Here is an 11,077-nt window from a genome sequence, read left to right as displayed (position 1 = left end):
TTGCCTCCATGTTCATCTACCCAGATCTTTCGCCTCCATCTTCAGTTCTTTTTTATCTCTGCGCGCCATGCTGAAGGCTGTGCAGTGTTGATACGGTACTGAGAAGCCACAGCACTGAGGGAGAAAGGAAGAAAGAATGCCCAGATGGTGAACCAATGAGGGGTGAGCTAACCTTCTAATGATATGAAACAAAATGTAGCATTTCTTACCCCAGCTGGCTGATTGGTCTGCAGGCTGTGGCACCTCTGATGTGCCTCCTGTTGGCCTACAGCTCTTACACGCGGGGGGAATTCAAAATGCCACAATGATGAGAGCTGCTGGTGCCGTGCTTGTGGCCCTGGCCCCACCTGATGGTGCGCTTGTGTGCACTGGAGCTTGTAATTACAGAAGGAGGTGGTGGTAATAAAGAGCAGAGTACAGGCAGACACACGGGTAGACAGCTGGCCTCCTGTCAGTTTCGCTGCTGAGACGCTGGGGACAAAAGCAATGCTCTGAAACTGTACAGTCGATTATCTCTCATGCGGGACAGACAAAATGGCGATGCAGATGATGACTGCGATAATGATGACAGATGCATTTTTAAATTCAGGCATATTTACAGAGCCATGTAGAAATATGCCACGGGTCAATTTCAGTACTTCTCCGATGCTTTGATGCCTGGTTTGGTGAAGCCCTTTTTCCCTCAGCGTCCTTGTCGTAGTAGTAACATCCCTCTATAGTTGTTATAAAAATGCCCCTGAAGCCATACATTTTTTAACTTGTTGAAGAATAGAAGTTTCTTAATCTGGAATGACTACATGCAGATTAATATAACAATACGAGACGTACAGCCACAGAAATGACAGCTCATTGACATTAAATGCAAAGATGTTGATTTTCAGCAAGCATTAATGTTACTGTGCTCAGGGATTTATTCGTGTATGTCAACACGGTAAAAAATTTAAGGCTGTTATCAGTGATATTAATGTTGGTGTAGCACTTATAAAGTAATGTAATGCACAGATTAGAATACTGACCTGATTATTCAAGTATACCAAGGCCACATCAACACATTTTAGTCCTAACTTTAAATATAAACCTCATGATGGTGTTAGAAGAAAAGTCAAGAGTTCATCATAATTCTCCAAATGGTGGATTAACCTACCAGCATTTATATACAGTACAGCGGGTGTGGTTAAAATTAAATCACACCTGATGGCAGAGCTTTATCTTTAGGCAAACTTAAGTGGATACAGTAAAAAGAATGCTATCTATATATTATTATGCTAAACATATTTTTATCTTTGTAAATACAGCCACATGTTTTTTTTTCCACTGGCAGAATAGGTCTATAAAAACTCTGTGCTTCTTGCATTAATTGTTAGTGCACTTTCCACCCCAAAGATTTCAGTGCTTTTAGGAACTCAAATACCCGCTAAGCTAACACTTAAAAAACAAACACTATTGTTTGTTGGCTCTGCACTCGAGAGCTTATGGAAAGCAAATGCAAACTGCAGTTTTCCATGTGTCTTAATCCTAAAAAGCCTTGGCTCTTTCTGGGTGCTGCAGAGGGAGGGACTTTTGTCAGGACCAGTTATGTGTAACACACAGCAACCCCACAGAATGGGTTTTGGCTCTTCATTGGTAAGACAGTCAGGTAGGATTCTGCTTGGCCTCTCCAGAAGAGCCTCGGCGCAATGGTTTCCGCTTGCACTGAAAAGATGGTGACAAAGTGATGTGTCTGTTGCTGGGTGATTCACAAAAGGAATCCAGGGTGCATTTCTACAAAAAGGGAGGGTGGAAACACAGCGACAAAGTAAAACAAATATTGGCTTCCCTCCCTGTCTCTCTCCCTCTCTCTCTCTTCTCATCGCCAGGGTGTAACATAGAAGTCGATGTGAGAGTTTGCTGCAAAAAATAGGTTTTGTATTTTCCACACCTATTTTTTGCAGCAAAGTCAATTTATGCTCCAGTGAGGCAACATCTTTAAGAACAGCACAGGTGACCAAAATGCACAGGTGAAGAGTAAAAATTCTCACTTAAGCTAAATATTTTTCCACTAATGGTAAATTGACTTTTCTACTTTAACTGAGCACGCAAATTCACACATACATTCACACGTAGGCTTTTTAAGCCTTTTTAAATTTTAAAGCACCTTTTGCCAGCTGTCAAACACAGATGGATTTGCCCAACATTTTGCAAAAGGACAAGGACTTGCATCAAACTATTCACCTTTTTATTATCAAACAATCTTCTCTACCTTCTGAGTTGCAGGCAGAAAGATGGATGATATTGAACTAGATAGGTGGTAATTTTATACATGTACATATATCTCTCAAACCCAGGAGGCTATAGAAGCATGGTCTAAATTGATTATTGTTACAGACCTTTCATGGTCCAACTGTCAGTCAAATAGGTGCTTTGCTATTGATGTGTGGAGATGGAGAGGAGTGATGCGTTTTCTGTAAATGGGGCATTAAATTGTTTCAACCCGTGTCATGGTTTATTACAACACTGGTGATACATGTCGAGAAAGGTAAGAGAGGTCCAGGTGATGAATATACAACGTGTCATTCTGTGTGCATGAGGTAAAAGGTCAATTAAGAAAGAAACATCTGTGTTGCATGTCTGATGCAATAAGGCACGCTAAACACAGTGTATCATTGTGTGCAAACATGAGAAAGATTTCTCAGCAAAGCACCAGTGAAAGGGAATGCTCTCCTTAAAGGTGTAGATACAAACCTACACCTTTAAGGTTATATATATAAATAAAATTGAATTCAATTGGAAACCTTTAACAAGTAAAGCCAACACGCTGTTTGATTTCTCATTTCCATACAGGACTGGGATGTCATCTATATGATTTCTGTTATTTGCTTTTGCAAATTTAGTGATTTTCCTTATTTGGAAATCCACATGCCCCATATTTAATATGTATTGTATACATATTTATCTTATATGTATAGATTGTTAAATACTGGAAAAAGAACAAACAGCTTCACCCACTTCCAAGGTGTTAAGGAACACTTGTGGCAGGAAGATTTGATTTATTATTTACCCGTGTGTTTCGGTCTGTGGCTTTCATAAGGGTCATGAAGAATGAAGGTACATATTTGAGGGGAAAAAATAATAGGAAAATTTTATATCAACCATATGCATCTGTTGCATCCCTGAATAACTTTTAACTTGAGTTATATATTTAATGACAGAGACAGAAACAGCGCTGCCCCTACAGGCAACAAAATATATTAAAATAAGATTACCGAAAACTAGCAATGTCACCCAAATAAAGTAAGTTAGTCAAACTAAATGATAACATATAGAGTGACAATTTACCTCATGCATTTGTCCATTACACATTCAGTATTCACAAAGTCAGCACTCAGAGAAAAAAGAGAAAAGAACACTCAGTTGTCATTCAGTATATTTATCCACCAGTGGAGGATCAGTAAGGATGGACTAGGTTATATGAGGCTAACTGGGGAGTGACCAATATCAGGAAACATAAAAGATCCACTGTGATAACTTTAAGGAGAAAAACATTAGAAAGTTACAGTGCATAAAATCTTACTGCTAGATATTGAAAGATTAAAGTGCATAATCATAGCTATAGTGCTGTAGGAAAGAAAAACAACTCTGGCCACCTTTCATAGTGATGATAGTGTGATCATAGAAAAATGGCTACCCACTGTCGGTATGTGTCCACATCTATTTACTGTGGAGGAGGCTGTAAAACCTTATGAAAGGAGTCCGCTAGGAGTCACTGAGTCAGTGAAGATCAGAGCTACCAGTGGAGAGGTGCACTTTTGTCCAGTGGCAGCAATACTGAGGTAATTTGCTCAGGATATCCTGAACTTTCTGTTTCTGCTGCTTTTAGCTACTGTTACTGTTAGCTGCTGCTAGCCAGTATCAGTGAAACTTTGATCGTAGTGGAGCTAACTTTGCTAGATGAACAATTAGTGAATAACTCTTATAGGATGTGAGAATATAAAAATTTATCAAACTCTATTTTCTGCTGCCTACATTGTACATTTTGCCTCCACACCTAAACGGGATAGTAAGTATAGTCAGGGGTTTATGTTAGATTCAGCATGTGGAGGATTCTCAAAACTTGTTAAAGTCTTGAACTTGAACTTGAACAAAAGAATGAAAACTCACAATAATTTCTGTTGTGAACTTCAGTAGATTATCTTTGTGTACGGGTTGTGATCAGCTGAGCTGTTTGATGCTGCTCTGAGGTTCACAGCTCTTTGTGGATTCACAGAACTAAACTTAACTATACGTAAGTTGTCTTAATGAATTTCAGTCCCCTACACTGACACTATACTGTATATCAGGGCTGGGGAACTCCAGGCCTCAAAGGCCACTGTCCTGCAGGTTTTAGATGTGTCCTTGATCGAGCACAGCTGATTTAAATGGCTAAATTACCTCCTCAACATGTCTTGAAGTTCTCCACAGACCTGGTAATGAACTAATCATTTGATTCAGGTGTGCTGACCCAGGTGATATATTAAACCTGCAGGACACTGGCCCTGGAGGCCTGGAGTTCCCCCAGCCCTGATGTATACTGTCTTTATAATAGACAGCATGAAGTTTATGAAGGTAGAATTCAGTTAGTGATTCTAAGCATCATCAACTTAAGTTCAGATTCATCTCTGCTATACCTAACATAACCTAACTCTGACTGTTGCACTGATATAACCTTTAAATGTAACCTCACTTCTTTCTCTCCAGTCCTGTCTTTCTCATTTTTCTCCGTCTCGGGGTGAAGTTAGAACTCGTTCTCTCGTTTCCCCGGGAAATACAGCATGTGTACCTTTAGCTAGCTAGCAGACACACTGTGTGACAAACTGCACACAAACAGTTTTTGCATTTGCTGATATTGGTTGACAGAAACTAAATTAACAAAAACTGCAATCATTTTTTACCACTTTAAAAAATGATTCCGTTCTAAGTTTATGACAATGCATCAATGAATTGGAAGACATAATTAAGACACTAATTGGATGTATATTTATGAGCACATTTTCTTTCCTATTAAAAAACCTCAAAATAAAAATAACTAACTGCACCTTTAACTTGTAGATTGCTACATACTTTCAAAAAGTTTCTTTTCTTTCTTTTTTGTTGCTTTGCCTTAAAATGATATGACAGATAACTGCAAACCTATATTTTTAAAAAGTGTATTAATATATTTATATCTAAACACCATCAAAGATTTTGAGACAGACCTGGCAACTGTGCTTGAGCTAAAGTTCAGAGTTGTACACAGCCACTGGGGCAGGGATTATCACAGATTCTAAATACAAGTGATTGCTGATAAAGTCAGCAATCACAGTCTTTGGACAGACTGTGGGTGGTTGATTCTCTGGGATGGTAACATGTTGCAGTGCCAATTTCAATTGCTTGTGTGGTACCGAGCCACATCTTTATACTAATGAGTGCTATTAAACATCTGCATATTTAACTGATTAAATATCTGCTCTCTTATTCATTCTGTCTTCTCTGGTTAACGTGTGCTTTAATACGCAGACAGGTGACATCCCAAACCCTGGGATCCCTACAGAGTTGGACTCTGGTGGCTCTGGGAATATTTTGCTGGCTTGGTTTATTTTCTTTTAGAGGGAATCGTAACTGCAAATCAATGCAAAGTTGTTCAGACTGATTAACTTTACCCTATAATGAAACATCTCTGTCCTAACTATTCTGCCAGGATTACAATGTCCCCACCCATGTCTCCTCTCCTCCACTAGAGAACCAGAGACTTTTAGAATCAAAGGCAACTGGCATTGGAGCAGTTTACAATTAACAAAGGGGACAATACTGCAGAGAAAAAAAGGCCTTGTGTTGCAAAATCAAAGAAATGAATAAAAATAACAAAAAAGCAAACAGTGCTCCAATATTAAAGTTACTAAGTTACAAATGAAAAGAATCTAGCTTCCTACTACAATCAAAATACACATAGCTGTGTCCCTTTTCTTTGTGCATCTAATAGTAAATGACTAAAGCTAAGCCTGGCCTAGTCTTCAGGCAATCAAACAGTGCTACAGAGCATACAGGTGCTGAGAAACCATTGACTAGCAGACACAAAATAACACAAGGATAAAAGCAAATGTTACAAAATACGCAGGGCCATGAAAGACACTCACATTACCCTCACAGACACTCTGAGTGAAAGATTAGCTGCAATTTTAAACCAGGTGCAGAGATTATTGCTGAAGTCTGATTGAACTGGGGAACTGATCCAAACTGAGCCTTGTGGAAAGGCACGATGAGAAAGACGCAGGAGGAAGGCAGCATGTAGAGGGAGTGCTGGAACAAATTCTAAAAAAAGAAGGTGAAATATGTGTAGGAAGAAGAAGAAAAACACTTATTTTTCTTGTAGTTTCTCTTTCTTATTTGTTTTACAGCTTACCTTTTCACTGTGTCACCTCTGCTTCCCTTTTGTTATCTCCCTCAGTTTTTTGTCTCTTTTGTTTTTAAATGACAGTTACTTCCTGTTAGTGACTTTCCATGTCTGTGTACATACACTATTTCAAAAATGTTACACATCAGAGCTCAATGGGAAAAAATCATCCTGGATGTCTAAACTGATATAGACTGGGTAATGTGTTAGAAAAGTGCCACTCACGTCAACTTTTAAAACCCTTCCTGTTTTGTGGGTTGTTTCATTGTTGCCCCTCTAGTGTACCCGTTTAAACCCTTTTGCTAGTTAACTGACAAAATTAATATCCCAGAAGTTAAAAGCATGTATATACTGTGACTTTTATCTTAATATTATTTTTTTCCTGTGTTGTTTCCCTGTTAAGTTCCTTATATATTTATAGCCCAACCATTCCCTTTGATGGCAGTCATTTCATTTGCTTTCCAGTATCCTTTGTTCCTGAGTTTTTTCTTCTTTCTTTGTAAATTCCTGCCTGCAAACTGAAGCACCTTTTCCTTTTTTGTTCTATAGATATCATTTTAACTCACTGTGGCTTGCATTACCCGATAGCCTGCTTGGCCGAGATCCAATCCATCAACTCCATCCTCTCACTCCATGACATATGTGTAACCTGTGTTGTGTCACAGTCATGGCTGTGTGGAGTCTATTAATTAGGATTTAAGGTGGTACACTGGCAGGGTTTGGGGAACCTCTCCTTTCTGACAAGAATTCAAAATTCCAATCAGTAAAACCTTCTGCCAGTATGATCACGAATCTGTAATATGTTTTGGTTGCATTCAGTCATTCATAGTATAGACTTTTGTGCCAATCCTTTATTTTCACTTTCTTTCTGGTTCTTTATCATTGCAGTTTTATAACAACAGCATAACATAATAATAAACAAAACTTATAAAGTACTTTTCAAAAAAGATAAAGAGGAAGTTTACATTTTGAATACATTGTGATTTGGTTAATAAAAGCAGAGATCTACAGATTAGATTAAAAAAAACCCTCTCTGCTTGCAAATCATATGAATTAAAAAAAACATTCACCTTGAAAATACACACCACTTTCTGGATTGTATTTCAGAGAACTCGTATTTGTAGGTGTGTGGGGTTTTTTTTTTTTTTTTTTTTTTTTGTTAGTGTTGCACCTCCAAAGAGTATGGATAGAAACTCTGACCTATAACGGCTTTAGGGGGTTGGGATTAATAGAGGTGGTCCTTTGCACAACATTTTTAAGGTGATTTTGGCATTATTAGTGTTGCACAGTCTGACTGCCAGTGGCACTGTTTACACACACCTGACTGTCATTGACTCTCACATTGATTCTCTTCTGTAAAGCCCACTATTGTCATTGTCATCCTCCTCCTCTGGATAGTTTTGTCTGGAATAAAAAGCTAATTTTTATTTTGCAATGTTCTACATCACTCAAGCAACAGAAATGTGCATTGTGGGAGGTACAAGCTTGCTGGACTCAGTAGTCAATAGTTTCAATTATGTTCAACTCAGCTAGCTTTTATTATGTGTATTTGTAATGGAGATGCTTAAGAAATGAAATCACAGGCTGTCATGCAGATGGTTTTAAATATGCACCAAGAGCAAAGCACCAGTTATAGTCTATCACATACTTATTCACAGATAAAATTCTATTGCATACATCTTTGTGATTCCAACTTACACTGCCATTCAATAGAATAGTACTCTTATTGATGGTTTCAGCTGTGTTCCCTAGACTGGCTTTATGCGTTGCTGCAAAAGTAATTGAGGCAGGCAGAATATTATCAAGGAGTCTGGACTGATATGTAAACCTAATGGCTTTCAGAGAATCTGCATCTGCTGCCACCTGAACCCTCAGCACACACATGGTAAGAAAATGCTTGTGGTAGTCCCTCCACTCTTTGTCATCTTCTGTCTTGTGCAGGTTAACTAACTAATTCAGTGAAATACACAGATTTGATTGGATGGGAACATAATGCACGATGATTACACAAACTGTCATGTAGCTTGAGATAATCACTGAATGGCAGCAGTCAACCAAGAGGTAAAAATTTGATTGGTTTATGGCCTAACAGCCAAAAATACTTGAGAAGAAATGGAGGCTAAATGAGTTCAAGTCATACAAGAGTTAAAATGCAAAACTTGCTGTCATAAATGAAATATGCACTGAAGTGTTGCTAGGTAACAGAGGAGTGGGCTGTTTGCTTGATTGGTCACGCCAGTCTGGACCATTCTGAGGGCAAGGGTCTTATGCAAGGGTCACTAAAGATGCAAAGTGGGGATAAAACTGTGGCCATGGCTTTTACACACACACACACACACACACACACACACACACACACACACACACACACACACACACACACACACACATTGAAATGTAGTAGAAATACTTTTCTAGTTCTCTGTCATTACATCACTGGGATCAACTATTGATGTGCATACTTTCAGTACTGTAGCACGTGACCTGGATCTAGGTGTTACTTCGAAATAAAACTGCAGACAGACAATGCTTAGGAAACCGTTTATTGAAGCAGTAAGGGGTTTTGATGAGGTTGGCTGATGTGGCTCTTCTAACTGCTGCTTGGCTCTGTGACGTAAAGTGTCATACTGTATAAGGCTGCAGCCAGTAACATCCAGATTGGCTACAAAAAAGCTGACATCACAGAGAAACAGAGAGTAATACAGTGAGGGACAAAGAGCAAGTTGATGTTTGGATTGAAGGCAAAATCTTTTCTGTGCAGAGTAGCGAGCCTAGCAGTGAAATACACAGTCACTGTGCAGGATTTCTGATGTGAAGGAGAGAACTGAAACAGAGGCTGGAGGGTGAGGTTACAGCCAGACTTTGTAGCTGCTTTTCTATTCCAGCTCCTGTGGGCTGCTGTTAAAGCCTCATTAGGTTTTATAGAATCCCTGTTATGGCACATCAGATGAGGTTCTTGGGGGTTAATTTAAATTTGGTTTGCTCCATCAGATATTTTATAGTGTTTTGCAAAGGCTGTAGGCTGCCATGATTGTCTGACCAGTAGCATTATGTACAATTTAAACAGTCCTAACAGTCATTCAAGCACATCAACATTTGATACAGTAAAATTTCGTTTGAAGACATTATTCAGAGAAGATAGTGTTTATGCACTTACTGTGCATACTGCATGTATATTTAATTTAACATGATGATAGCTTTAGGTATTTTGTAGAAGCAGAGTGTGAAAAATTGAACATATCATATGATAGAACAGCTTGCAGGACTGCTTTTAGCAGCAATAACTTGCAATACTTAAACTCCTCCACTTGGGACAGTAACTCATCCTTGACCTGGACTGATCACTTCACCCTTTTCGGGCTGAGTAGCATGGAAGTGCTGATTCTCATTCCTGCTGCTTCACACTTGGCTGCAAACCGCTCTAGTGTGAGCTGGATGCCACCACCTGTTGAAGCCAACAGCATCACATCATCCGTAAAAAAGCAGAGACGAGATTCTGAGACCGTTCAAGTGAAAGCCAGAGCCACATTCCCTTTGTTCTGTCGGTATCTATCAGCTGCCTCTGAAGCCCCCCCACCTCCGGTATTAACTATCTGGTTCAGGGGTTACCACCATGACAGATACCAACCACCTTGCGGCCACAACTGAGTGCGGCAGCTTCAGCAATGGAGGTGCTGAACATGGTCCATTCAAACTCAATATCCCCAGTCTCCTTTTGGATGCTGTCGAAGCTCTACCGTATATGGGTGTTCTGCTAGGCGTTCCAGTGCACCCTCACTGTACATTTAGCCATGCCAGGTCTGCATCCTCCCTTGCCACCTGATCCACCTCACCACCAGGTGGTTATCAGTTGAAATACCTGTAAGTAGTGTTTTCTGTATGATTTCAGTCTCATTGTTGTGGACAAATTTTAGTGCACACTTCTTTACAGTGTTACTTTAGTTTATTGTGGTTTGTGGACATTAGTTTATGCACAACTCTCTCAGGGGTTCTTCACAGCATCTCAGTCAGGTTGAGGTCTGTACTTTGAGCAGGACATTACAACACCTTATTTATTTATTTATTTATTCATTTATTTTAGTCATTCTGTTGTAGACTTGTCGCTGCGCTTAGGAAAACTCTAATCACACTAATCAGGATCACACTAATTTTGGCCAAGCTCTAACTATAAGGAATTCTGCAAAGCGTTCAGAATCGGAACACCTTGCAGAATCTCAGAAGCTGCAAAACAAATCGAAATCATCACCCCTCCACCCTCTTCTTTACTTTTGGTATGTCAAGCATGACTCATAGCCTTTCTCGGACTGATAGAGATCAACTGCCAAATGTTTTCTTTTATAGAGATGGTCATACTTGCTGATGATCAGTTAATCAAGTGCATTTGTTTAGGAACACCTGGTTACTACTTACCCTCTTAATTCCTTCTTTTTACTCTTTCGTGAGCCCATTGGGTTTACCGCTGAGATGTTTGCTCGAGGTTAGTTCAGCATAATTGGCTATTTAATGATCCAATCACACACCTCATACACTCACTTACTCCTCCAGGGAGGCCTGAGTTTTCTTAGACTTTGCTTCATTAAACATGGTAAAAGGCTTACATGCATGTTAAGGTCATGTTGAGTTAAAACATTTTTGTTGTTGTTTTGATGTTATGCACACGTTGCTGCCTGCTGAATATATTCATGTATTGGT

Source organism: Aulonocara sp. 'chitande type north' Nkhata Bay, linkage group LG5 (genome assembly GCF_057382095.1).
Source record: "Aulonocara sp. 'chitande type north' Nkhata Bay isolate Kocher_YH1m ecotype deep benthic linkage group LG5, A_spYH_male_GT1.1, whole genome shotgun sequence".
NCBI classification, from domain to species: domain Eukaryota; kingdom Metazoa; phylum Chordata; class Actinopteri; order Cichliformes; family Cichlidae; genus Aulonocara; species Aulonocara sp. 'chitande type north' Nkhata Bay.
The sequence above is the reverse complement of the archived record's forward strand: the minus strand, read 5'-3'. Positions refer to the sequence as shown.